We start from the raw sequence: 13175 nt of genomic DNA on the forward strand, positions 1-13175 counted from the left end.
TCACTTTTAGTGGAAATGTTATACATTGGATGGAGACAGCAATTTAATGTCACAAGACAGTATCCTTGGAACTGTTACCTCTTCCATTTTTCTTCTCCCTTTCAGATATCTAATGGTTAGCCTCAACTTTGCTCATACTTTCCATGTTATTGACACCAACATTAAATGTTTTCATACTTGACATCTGACTGGGGAGTGCTCTGATACTACGGTAATTTGGGTCCTAAAAGTATCAAAAATCCATCTGCCTTTCTTGATTCCATCACATCTTGGCTATACTATAATTTCCCACCAAATGTATCTAAATCTTTGAACCTGGAATAAAGGCCATTTTAGCCCATTTTTAACTACACTATACGATCTTTAGCTTAGGCTACGTCTTCACTGACGGCGGCAAATTCACCACCGTCAGATCGATTTCTCTGGATCGACTGAGCAGTCAGTGAAGACCCGCTCAGTCGATCCAGAAATTGACATATTAAGACCACCTTCTCAAGTGGTATAGCGCTGTTCCCGTTGGCACAGTGCAGTGAAGATGGTGCACAAAAGAGAAGCAGAGAAGTCAACGGGAGTTACACAAGTTTTTTGCGTAGCTTGCGTAACTCCGGCCGACTACCGCTGAATCGCAAAGATAAGTGTAGACAAGCCCTTAGACTGAGAGTTTGTTTCCAAGACTAGAAATCTTTTAGTTACCCAGAAATTTATTTTTTTCTCTCTAAATCTGTATACAGTCTTCTCTGAAACATTTGCTCCATCGCAGTTCTGGCTTTATTGAAATACCCATTTATTGCTTTGCCACTCCAGGAGAGAGAAAAAGATCACTATTATCTTCAGTTGCTTTCATTTGCTGTTTCTGTTTCTCAGGATCCCAGTCAAAATTTCACTCTCACTCTCTCTCATATATGTTATCTGTGACCGCATGTTCAGTTCTCTGTTTCTCCACACATCCAGTCTTGTCTCTTCTCTCTGTTTCCTCCTACTAAGTGAAGTTCACTACTTCTCTTCAAGGGCCTGATCCAAAGCCCAGTGAAATTAAAGGGTGGTTTTCCATCTTACTTGAACTGTTTTGTAAAAAGATTTGATACTGAATGGTGCTATATGGCAACTACATTGTATTTTAAAAATCTATAAAATAAATACACTGTGGAAGAGTATGTAAAGCTCCCTTTGAAGGTTTTAAAATAAAGATGAACCAGAGCTACAAAAGTCAGTACTGGATCTGAATTATTCCATAGTTTGGGCTTGTTAATATCTGAGGTTTTAGTTCAATCTCTAGATTAAAACTATAATTATAATATGTTGTCCACAAAACAATGAAATTACTCAGTGAAAATAGTGATTTGAAAGAGAAGTTTTTTTTTCCAGAGCTCATATAGTTGATCTAGAACCTAGGAAAGGTAGGAATAGTTCAAATTATTCCCTCTAATTTGCTTTATTTTCTATTTACTTTTTTGGCATGATGAAAATTGACCTTTTATTTGCTTTTTTTCTGTCTCTTATCTACATTCCAATCCATGACAATACATTGTCTCTTGCTACTTGTCCTATGACCACTTCGTTTTCTTTTAATTGCCTCTTGTTGCAGGACTTTCCCAAAGGCCTTTTGAAAAGCCAAATAAACTGTTGCTGATTTCTCCTCTAACCATTATTTTACTGACCCTTTCAAACGAATCCTAACCAATTTAGAGAGGTATGATATTCTTCTGTCCTGCTGACTAGCCTATCCTCTCATATCTAGGTATTTGATAATTCTATTTTAAATATATAATTTCACCAAATTAATCAGAAAGAAGGCTTACTGGTCTCTGTATTTCCCCTGGCCACTCTTACTGCTATTTAAAAAAATATATATACAGTATCTGCTATCCTCCAATCTGGTTTTGACTAGAGATGGCACATTATTGTGAGCCCCTCAACTGCTTCATTCTTTAGTTTCTTCAGCAGATATCATCTGAGCCATGCATATCCCATAGCATTTTTAAAAAATATAGTCTAATATGTCTCTATACAATAAATTTTTTTTTTTTTTTAAATATCAGTGTCCTTCATCAGTATCTATTATTTCCTATTCTAAGTATAATGAAAACATTGGTATCTGAAAGCCCATCTTCTTGTAAGTGTTACACAGTTTCTGATTTTTAAAGTGTACTAATTCAATTTAGTTGAATCACATAAACTTTGATTTCAGTATGATACATCAGATAGAAAATCATTTAGAAGCTGCTGCTGAATTATAAAGGACTTGCATATGTTTGTATGATACTTGTTTTGACTGTCATACTTAATATTTTAGCAAATGTTAGGAAAAAATTGCAGTACTGTATAAGACTAATGGAGCGGAATAATGTTGTTTATCTGAAAGGAAAGCTGTATTCATTGAATGTGCAGTATATTCTTCTATTTGAATAATGGGCTGACTTTTTAAAAGAAATGTCATTAGTTTCTTGTACCTCTGCTATCTTTATATGGTGCATATGTCTTACAAAAATCAGACTCCCGTTTGCTATAGACATTTTTTATTAAAGTTACCCAGTTCTTACATGAAATGTTTCTCATGAAATACAAAAATAAGAATGGAATTGCAACAGATGGAATGTATGTGCTACTGGATGGGTTTCTAAGTTTAAAGCCTAGCATTGGGAATTTTGAAGAGAAAATACAATAGTATAATATTAAAATGTAAAGCTTTTTACACTCTCTCTAATTCTGTAATCACTGCTACAGTATGATAACATTGGTAGTAATAATATAACTATATCATCCAGCTCCGTATTATGTTAGTGGTTAATTTAAACATCAATTCTCAAAATACTGGCAGTTACTGGTACACTGTGTTAATCTACCTATGTGCTGTGTAGATTTTCAGATTGGAAAAAGATCTATGAAATCTTTCAAAACAGTGGTGAGAAAGGGGCAGAATATATGTGCCCCTAGAACTATATAGGAATCAACTTTTGATTCAATTATTGTAAATTCCTTTTGTAAGTGGTGATGGTTTGTTGTCTACTACTTGACTGCAGTTGTCATCAGTGGGAGGAAGCATAAAAGTCAGCTGTCTGTCTAGTGCCGTGGTTCCCAACCTTTTCAAGTGTGCGGGGACGGGACCCCTTTTCAACCTCCAAACATTTTGTGGACCACCACATGCTACTAGTTTTATTTGAAATTGTACATTTCCTTGGTGAGGATGTTATTAATTTTCTTTTCAATGGACCCCCTGTAGTAGCCTTGAGGACCACCAGGGTCTGCGGACCACAGGTTGGGAACCACTGGATGGATGGCTACTGGCAAGCCTGATTGATGATTCTAGATGGTGTTAATATTTCATAACCAGCCTGTATACTGACTGGGTGTTTGTTCAGGCTAGTCGTAATACTGTGAGCCTTGGAATCAGGAAGAGCTTAAGGGGCTTTAGGCCTATGTGTGTTTTGAGAGAGAGGAAGCACAAAGTCTTTCACAGCTAAAAGCTGTATTTGGATTTTTGCTTATTTTAAGATTTACATTAGGGATCAATCACCTTGCAAGCAGTTTTTAGTGGCAGATTACAATACCTGCAAGCAAAGCTACAGGGTGGTGCTCTGTAGTTTAATTGTGTTCAGAAGGCATTACATCCCCTACCTTGGATGAATATTTTGCTGTTTGTGGAGGGCAGATGAAATGATTATGAGAACTTCCTTTTAACCCATGGTTAGGTAAGGAAACATACAGAAATAGACAAAACGACACAGAGAACTGTATTATTCATTTTTCAGTCGATTAATCTTGTAACATTCCATTCCTTCCCATCCCCCTTCATTTTCTCTGTTTTATACCTTATACTTCCTGTAGCGCAAGTGAATTAATGTTCTTTTTTATTTTGGCAGCTATCTGATGTATTTAGATGGCTGTGAGCTACTGTTGCTCCTTTCTTAATTGTAGCAATGTGATTCACTACAGTAGGGAATGTTACAAAATGTCACTATGGTAAAATTCAAAGTGGCTGTAGTAAGACTGAAGGTGCTAACTTTCAAACCGTTTTTTTGTAATTTGCTCTTCCCTCAAAGAAGGAAGGAATGGAAACCAGCCAATTTCTGGTTTACTGGAGTTAATCCCTGAATTACTGGGTTTTGTGTTGCCCTTGTACCTTGTCACAAGTGTCTAGAGCAGGGGAACCAGGGGCAAGGATTTGTGGTTTTATTCCGGGTTCTGCCACTGTTTGCATCCTTGGACAAATCACTTAAGCTCTCTCCACTTCAGTTTTCTGAGCCATCAAATAGTGAAAATAATTACTTCACTAGAATGTGTTGAGGCTGATGTTTGTAAAATGCTTTGATGATCTTTTACGGTCAGGTGCTGCTGAACAGCAAAATGTTATTTGGTACAATTAATCTATAAAAGGGGAGCAAATATGCACAGCCTGGCTTTGCACTGCTTTGACAAAAATGTATGTAAGGTTTATATATTATTTTTGTGTGTGTTTTAGAGATTGCTCTTTTATGTTAGTGTTAGCAAAAGGTGGTAGAAGTGTGCCCATTAAACTCAAGTTTTGCACCGTCTGAGGTTGCAAACGGTTGTTCAGTACAGTAACTCATTGTGCTCTTGCAACCCTCCCAACTACAGTAGATAATGATATTTCTAATTATCTGGAAATCAATATAGATACTAACATTACAAGAAATGTTGTAAACACACAATGTTAGCATGGTTTATGATTACACTGCTGTATATGCTTACATTGGCCAAAATGGTGGTGTAAATTTAGGTACCTAAACCCATTGCTTGTTGAGGCGTCTGTAAATTGAAGGATTGTTTTCATAGCTGTCATTGTAATTTTTGACAATCGAGGCGATAAAAAGGATTGTTTAAAACCAATAAGGAAAGGAATATTTCAAACTTTACATCACTTTTAAGTCTTTTATTAGGAGAAATATTTAGGAATTATCTGGATCACAGATGTGGGATGGAAAGCAACATGGAACCAAGAGACCTCTGAAGGAGCAGCAGAAGATGATCACATTACAGGGTAGCTAAATATGCTACTTTGAAATCATTAAGCCACAGATGAAATCATGTAATAGAGAAAATTACATGGAATAGCCTCTTGTTACTTTCCTTTCTGAATGTCTGGGGGCTTGAGTCTACTGTCCTTAGCTGAGTGCTCCTTTCTTTGAAATGAATATAACATCTGCAGGCATCAAAAAGACTTTGTGGTAAGAAAAATAAAATGTTGAGAGAGCTTATACTTTGGGTGTTTGTATATTTAAAAAGAGAGTGCCCATTTAAATTGTTTGAAACTGACTAGTCAAAAGGAAAAAATGTGATTGAACACCCTTGAAATAGTATATACTGAGTAAAAAATAAATACAAATTTAAAAAAGGAAAGAGGTTTTTTTGGACTCAAGACCACCCAGACATGCTTAGGTGCACCCTTCCTTTTTCTCTCTTTCTGTGTACATTCCTGTCTGCTGCCTCTTCAGTTTCAGTTTTGTTGCTGTGTTACTGATAATTATCCTTATGCATGGCATGGGGAACACCATATATATGAGCTCCTGCAGAACAGAATATAAGGGTGTGGAAAACATAGGAGACAGCTGTATTTTTTATTATTATTATTTTTATCTCAATTTAGCAGCTTGATATTATTCTGTCTGACTGCCTCCAGTTAAATCCAAAGGAGCTATTAGCTTTTCTTAACAGGAAAAAAACAATGAGTATTAGAAATGAGGTGTCTCAGAGTCTAGGGAAAATACCAAGGGTCCTTAAGAGAACAATGGGTAGACTATTAATGGGGAAGTGTCTATCTACTGGGCTCCAGCCAGGTTAACAGATTTATTTTTCCAAGGTCAGAGCTTAAGATCAAAAGAAAAAAAACATTGAAAACACCTACCTAGAGAGGAAAGTAGGGGTGAGCTGTCCAAAGTTGCTTGCGAGGAGATGCTGTGGGAGATACAGAGAGAAATTGTAGCAGGGCTGTCTCTCCCTGCCAGTGCAAAAGTAGGAGTGCCAGGGTGAGTGTAACTTATCAAAACTTGCAAGGAAAGGAGAAGCTGTAGGTAAGAACCAAGCATGTACGTCTTTTGTTCCTTTAACACTTTTCTCTGTTTGCAATGTACCTTGGATTGAATAAGCCATAGTTTCTCAACCTGTGGTACTTGAGACACAGGCAGGGGGTACCCAGGGAAAAACAGAGTGAAGGGGAGGTGGGCGGCAGCTGCTGACTTCTGGGGAAGGCGGATGGCAGCCCCCTGCTTCCTGCCCGGTCACAGATCCGTGGTGGGAGCCTGGCGGCAGCCTCCTGCGTCTCATGAGCTGGATTCACAGCTGTGTGGCAGCCACCCGCTCCCCGGCTCCAAGCCGAGGGACAGCCTCCAGCGCCCCGCTTGAAGACTGGCAGCAGCCATCTGCCCACATCCCTGGGTCCCAGCCAGTGCAGAAGCCTCCTCTGCCCCAGCTCGGATTGGGTGGCAGTCGCCCACCTCCCAAACGGGCAGCCAGGCAGCAGCTGTCTGCAACTTGCCCAGGTGGCAGCCCCCCTCTCTGGCTCAAAGCCTAGTGCCCAGAAAACTTGTCAATTCCACTGCTCTAGCTGAACGGTGAAATTGACAACTGTGACAGCCCCAGATTTTACCAGTTACCATCTTTTCCTGTCTCTCTCTCTCTCTCACCCCTTCCTCCTCTCAAATCTATGGCAAAAAATTTGGCACGGCGCTTTATATTCCCCAGCATTGGCATGCTGCTCAAAGCCTCCTAGCTTTGGCCAATATCACCTCTAGCCCAGATACATATTTGAGTTGTGCACCCCTGGCGTAAAAGATGGTAACCCTGGTAATCTGACATCTGTCATATCACGGCCTTATATACTCAGCCCTTCTGCCAACATATGGCTCACATGTGTTGGTAAATATAGAATCCCGTGGAAAATTGGATGTTGGGGAACTTATTAAAATTTTCAGAAGTTAGGGGGTACTTGCTACTTTAAAAGGTTGAGAAACACTGGAATAAGCAATAGTTTTTTGATTTGAAACAGCTGCTGTTGGAAGGAACTGTGGTGATGGATGATGCAGTACCACCTTATAATATCTGGGAGTATTGAGTATAAGGGTAAGGGAATGTGTAAGAGCACTCCAGTGGGCGCTACTTAGAGAGTGGGTTCCATCTGTGGGCTGCACCAGACAGTGCAATCTGATGAGTGTGAGTAGGCAGTCATCTCAAAGAACTCTGGTTACAGGTAAATAACTGCCATTTTAAAGTGTCTTTTAAATGGCTACTGGTCACATTTTCCAGAGGGGGGAGTCTCTTGCAAGGTCAATTGGACCTGCTAGAGGAACCATGTTGATAAACTGTCGGCTTCAACTCAGAGATCCTGACCAAGAGTAGTTGAACCGTGAGAAGGTTGAAGGAAATCAGCCCTGTTGCCTGATGGGTGCACTCAAGAGATTCTGTCAAGGTATTTAAAGCACATGTCACCCAGTAACCATGACAATCGGTAATGTCCTTGTTCCAGTGCCTGAGACACTGACCTCAGCGTAGCTGACCCTCAACAACAATAACAGTAAAAATGACAATACACAAAGTGCTGTCAAAAGAATTAAGTAAACAAACTTTTAGTTAGTCATCTTTTGAGTTATCAGGAACAATAAGAGGTACAAAAAATTCTGGTTGAAAGTTGAGGGCGCCTCTTCAAGAACTTGCAGAGATAAAAGATAAAACAACTATTTTATTTTAAATCAGCATGCTGTACAATTACTCCTTTGTTTGTTTTTTTAATTAGATTTCATGTTGAATATTTTTAACCAAAGTAAATATGTGAGAATGTTTGTAGCTTAAATATCAGCTTGCTGTGGAATCCATGAGGGAAAAGCTTGTCTAGTTCGTAGCCTTAATGGTTGAAGTTACAAATATGGATGCTCAGAATCATTATAAAATACTAGGATTCAAGATAATCCTAGCTTTCTGGTAGCCTTTGCCACCTGCGTAGAGGGAAGAAGTGTTTGAGGGGAAGGGGGAAAGAGATTTATAGGTATCAGTGTATTGTAAATTCCTGTACATTGTTTCAAGGATGTAATTTTCAAAAGCACTTGGCATTGGACTTACTCTTCTCCCGTTTGAAATTACATTGATTGATTGATTGAAATGGGACTGGAATTAGGCAGATGCTGAAAGTGTTTTGAAAATGTTCCCCCCATCTTAGTTCCCAATCTGTATTTGTAAGTGTAATAATCAGGTTTCCTGCTGCTGAACATGACAAATATGGTTTTAGCCTTTTCGTAAATTAGTGGGTGAGTTCCAAATTTCTGTAAATTATCTCCTGTTTAACACCATTTTCTGCTCCCTTTTGTGCCCTTTACTTTTTTTTATTGCACTTTTCACCTTCAGATCTTTTTTTCATGCTGCATTCTACATCAAAAAGAACCTCACATTGATGTGAAACAGTCCAGCTACAATAACTCCAACTCTGCTTGCTTAGATCATATTTGTGTTTACTACCCCTGGCTGTCACTGGTTTGTGTTGTATTGTAATAGTTTGTGTCTTGGGTTGGATCTTTGGGTCAAGGACACTTTTCTTTGTTAGGTACATTTAAAAATGCAACATGAGTCTATGGCATTATATCAGTGCATTAAACATGAAAAACTAGTGTTAACTTTATATAAAGGCTGGAAGATCGAGCACTCAGGTTAGGAAATATAGCAATGTAACTCATAAGGTATACCATAAAATATGGCACACTGAACAGAGGTTCTAAAGTGTACAGATTAAATAGAATAAATATATGCATGCCGTATATGTACTGGATAAGTTGAAATTCTATGTTTTCTGTGCTCTGGATACATTTGTTTAGCTTTGTAAAGAAATCATAATTAAAAATTAATAGAAGTAGATATTCTCCTGTCCTTTGTTAAATGCAAACCTTACTATATTAAACTATTTTAAAAATATTGTATGAAAGATGTTGCTATGGCAATGTCAACTGCTAGAATTTCCTTGATTTCTGTCTATATGACCTTCTAATCTGAATGGTACAAAAACACTAACTTTTCACAATTAATCTCCAAGCTTTTGTTAAGGGGAAAAAGATCTGGAGGTATAATCACTTTTTGTAGATTATAAAATCTTCATAAATGTTTTTGAACCAGAAAGCATGCACTTGTGTATTTATAGGTAAATAAAATACACACCTGAAAACTTATTCCAGAACTACGCAATTTTGAAATGGTCATATCATGTTCCTTTCATACCGAGCAAAATATTGGTTAGCAGGGATGTATGGGAGTGTTGCTACTGACTTTGATCTATATGTCTTAGGAACTTATATTGCTCTCAGGGCAGTAGTATTTGATCACTTCAGTATCTTTTTAACCTCCTCACTCTAGTGAGGAAAGCAAATACTGTTATCCCCATTTTATAGATTGTCTCACTGTGCCTCAGTTCCCTAAGTGACTTGCCCAAGGTCACACAGGAAGTTTGTGGTGGAGTAGGGACTTGAACCCAGGCTCTCAAGTCCCAGACTTGTGCCCATCAACTATAATATCCCTCCTCTCTGGCTCTTCAGTGAGTGCAGGGTGAAATCTTGTGTCTATGCTGCATTTCAAATTTCAGCTGTTTGTTCTGGTTTTATTTCTTAGAGAAAATAGTGATTAGATGTTTGTATAAGGGGGAAAAGAGTTTCCCCTCTGTTTTCCCTCCCCTAACCAACTCTTTTTGAAAAATAACTGAAGATTGCTAAAACCTTAGGGGGCAGGAGAATGTCTGAAAGTGACCAAAGGCCAGGTTAGCTGCTGGTGTAAGTTTATCTGCATAGAATTTGGCCTCAGGTGGGGGGCAGGGGAGAGAAGGAAATCATTGAAAAAGGTGAAGGTCATATATATGAAAAGAGAGTTAAAACTTTTGTGTCCTCAGCTATAGTAGATGTCGCCAAATGCACCTATAAATAACTCTCCTCTTCTCTCCAGTTCTCTTTCCACATCCTCCACGTACCACAAATGCAAACAGTACTTTCCCTGGAGTCAAGAACTGATTAATCATTATTTCAACCCCAAGTGTCTTGAACAGTTGCTTCACAAATGGAACTCCTGTACTATTCAACTGCATATGGTCTAACAAAAGAGAACATTAACACGTTAGGATGTAAGGCAGTAGCAGCCAAGAGCGATAACACAAAGCATTTGTGTTAAGGAGAAAAAAAAAGTTTGCCATGTTGTCACTTGCTAAGGATGGATTGTTTGGGGTTTGTTCATTAAATTAGTGTTCGATATTATCGGAACTTTAAAACCGAATCAAGAAGCAATGACATGCAATTAATCATGATGGTTTGACTCAAGAAAATGAAGAGTGCAGACCAATAGGTAATGCAGTCTAAATCTGAAGTAGTTACGGCAGTGGGATACTTTAAATCAATATTATAGGTGAAGGTTCTTTTATTTTGATAACTCAGCAATGAGCCTAAGGAATTTAAATGTTAGGTTTATTTTGTTTTTCAAAGTTGGCTCACCCCAAATGACCAGTATATAAAACCCATGGAACAGATGGTTGTCACAGGAGAGGGAAATTCACAGTGTGGTCTAGTCGTGCCAGGCCATGCAGTGTAATCTGGTCCTTGAGTTTAATTTACAAGCAAAACAGACAGCACAGAATGTCTGAGAGAAACTTTCACATGCCAATGTCTTCATTTTCCTTGTGAGGCAGAATGCAATTTGTTGGACTATGTTTGGCTGAGGGGGGGGGGGGGGGGAAGGAAATATATACCAGCAGGAGGAGAGAACTGAGTTTAAATATATAGCAATATTGAGAGAAATTCTCTGAACCCACCTATAGAGTTGCTAACAGGACATCCCGGTTCTTAGAGAGAAAAGAGGCTGTTTTATGGGCCAGATTCTCTTCTCACAGCACAGCTAAGTAACTGGACTGTGTGTTGAAAAGATCAACAAGAGCAGAAGTGGAAGGAATCCTTTCCGCCTGCCACCCTCAGACAAGTACTGTAGTTCTACAGCAGCCTCAGGGTTATAGTAGCGCTGTGGTTGCTATGGCTCCTACCTATCCCCTGCTTGAGGCTACTGGCCAGTGGAACTGTACAGTCATGGATTCATTGCTCCAAGAATCCTTTTCTTCTTTCCCCTCTCCACTGCTGCAGCTGTTGCACCCTCAGGACTGCAGCAATCCTTTCAGATGCTCCCCTTTCCAGCATGAAACTGATGGATCCCTGTTGTTGTAGGGGCAACTTTACCTTTCCTCTGGCCTCCCCCGCCAGTAAATCTCCTGCGTGCTACTGTGGGGGAAGTCCACAGGGAGCTGTGTGCTGCGTTGCACAGGGTGGGCAGGCTCCCTGTACAAGCTGCATATACTTTGTCGCTTCTGTGCAGCAGCACCGTGATGGTCTTGTGGATCTCAGGGGATATCATGGGTTAGGGGGATGATTTTGCCTCTGAGAGAATAGGCTCTCAAGGCAGGTGAAAGTGATGTTACTTCAGCATGCCTGTGGTAACTGGCTGTGTGGAGGGGAAGTGTGACCGCAGATGGAGACTCGCATGAGGGATGAATGAAAAGATATATGGCAGCTTCATTGCCTGGAGAGAGGAATTTTTTTCTAAGTTTCTGAAATGTTCCTTTAAGTTCTCCAAATGATGCATGCGCATTGTTCCCTCATAAAAACCTACAAAGGGGGGGGGGGGGGGTTAAAAAAACATTCTGTTGCATGAATAAATATTCTTGTGTGTAGGAGAGTGCTTTGATCTTCACAGTAATGCTTTTTTAAGACAGATCTTCTTGAGAGACTCTAATTGGTTAATTTAAAAAGCATGTGTTGCCTCCTAATTGTGCTTTTTCCATATTTTGTTTTTCTGCCTCCTGTGTTGCCTATTTTGCTCACTTAGTTGTTAGATTTATTTTATGTGAATCTTTTTGAGTGCTCATTTTCTTGTTTAGAATAAGCCTTTTCTCCCTCACCCCTGTGCTGAAATGTCAAGAGAGCAGCTGTCAATTTAAGTGTTTCAAGAGACCAGCTGATGGTGCTCCCTGTCTTCCTCTCAGCATGGGAAATGGTTTTCTCATCACAGCTTTACTGCTGGCATCCTATTTAGCTGACCATAGGCATCCCCCTCCACATCTCTTGAGCATTAGGGATGAGTGTGTTGGTGTGAGAGAGAGTATGTGTGGGAGTGAGAGAGAGATGATTCATGCTGCTGTTTAGCTTTTCACCTAAGGGTTCATTATTATTTATTTCATTCATTTACAGTAGGGCTGAGAGAGACTCATCATATGATGGCAGCGCCATTGTGCTAGATGCTGTACAGGCACACAGAAAAAGAGAGTTCCAGCCTCAGGGATACACTCTCATCCACCTTCTGCCTATTCCCTCGCTGACCTTCTTTCTTTTGTCTTTTATATAATAACTAATACTCACTGCAGCTGTTGGGTGCAATGCACCTGAACTGAATCCCAAACTCATGCCAACAAAATGTTTGTATCACGCAACATTGTAATGTACTATCTAATTTACCACAGATTCATTGAGGTGTGCTGCTAGATTACTATATAAGTCTTTATTTATTTATTTATTTTATTTATTTTGGCGGGACATGCAGAAAATAACTGTTCTGTTTCGGTAACAAATGACTTAAAAGGATGTGTTTTACGTCTGCTGTTCAGTTTATGTTGCTCTTGAAGCTTGGTAAGCACATTTTTGAAGTAACTGCATTGCTTCAGGTTTATTGTGCCGGCATTAGGAAGACAGTGTTTGTGCTGGTCTGGTTTTGCTCTTCTTGAAGAAGATGACTGTTTGTTATTTCATCGTACTTGACATTTATTTCTGGAGAATTGAGAGCATGGGACATGCGTAGAGCTTGCTTCTCTGGGCCTAATACAGAAACACCTGTAGAGGTTTGCACAGAGTATCAACAAAGTTCAAGAGAAGGAAGAAGACGTGTGCTTAAGGATCATTGTAGTGTGTCAAAGCCAAGCTAGAAATAGAGCATTACCCTTCTTTTCAGAGAGTAAATTTAAGCCTGATTTAAGACCTGTTTTTTATACGTATTGACTGAGGAGACTGACTTCGTTTAAACTGTGAATCTTGCATATATTCCATTTCTATGGTTTTTTCCTCCTAATTCTCAGTGTTCTATAATAATATGTTGCTATTAATGTGAGTCCTGATTTAGGAATGCCCTGAAATATATGCTTACCTTTGTTGTACAAGTGAGTTTTA

At 39.2% G+C, this 13175-nt stretch overlaps 1 protein-coding gene and 1 long non-coding RNA gene across 4 annotated transcripts in view; one reads left to right on the top strand and one right to left on the bottom strand.

The window, feature by feature from the left end:
* PPP3CA (protein phosphatase 3 catalytic subunit alpha) overlaps positions 1-13175 on the top strand; it is a 282859-nt gene that overhangs the window by 129868 nt on the left and 139816 nt on the right. The window lies entirely within an intron of this gene.
* On the bottom strand, positions 4999-6113 carry LOC137156657 (uncharacterized). The gene is made up of 3 exons (XR_010920846.1): positions 6090-6113; positions 5864-5913; positions 4999-5161 (listed from the first exon to the last, which is right to left on the bottom strand). It is a non-coding gene; the product is annotated as an uncharacterized lncRNA (long non-coding RNA).

The sequence above is a fragment of the Emydura macquarii genome, unplaced genomic scaffold, assembly GCF_026122565.2.
Source record: "Emydura macquarii macquarii isolate MOO-44397 ecotype Brisbane River unplaced genomic scaffold, CSIRO-AGI_Emac_v2 contig_302, whole genome shotgun sequence".
Classification (NCBI taxonomy): Eukaryota; Metazoa; Chordata; order Testudines; family Chelidae; genus Emydura; species Emydura macquarii.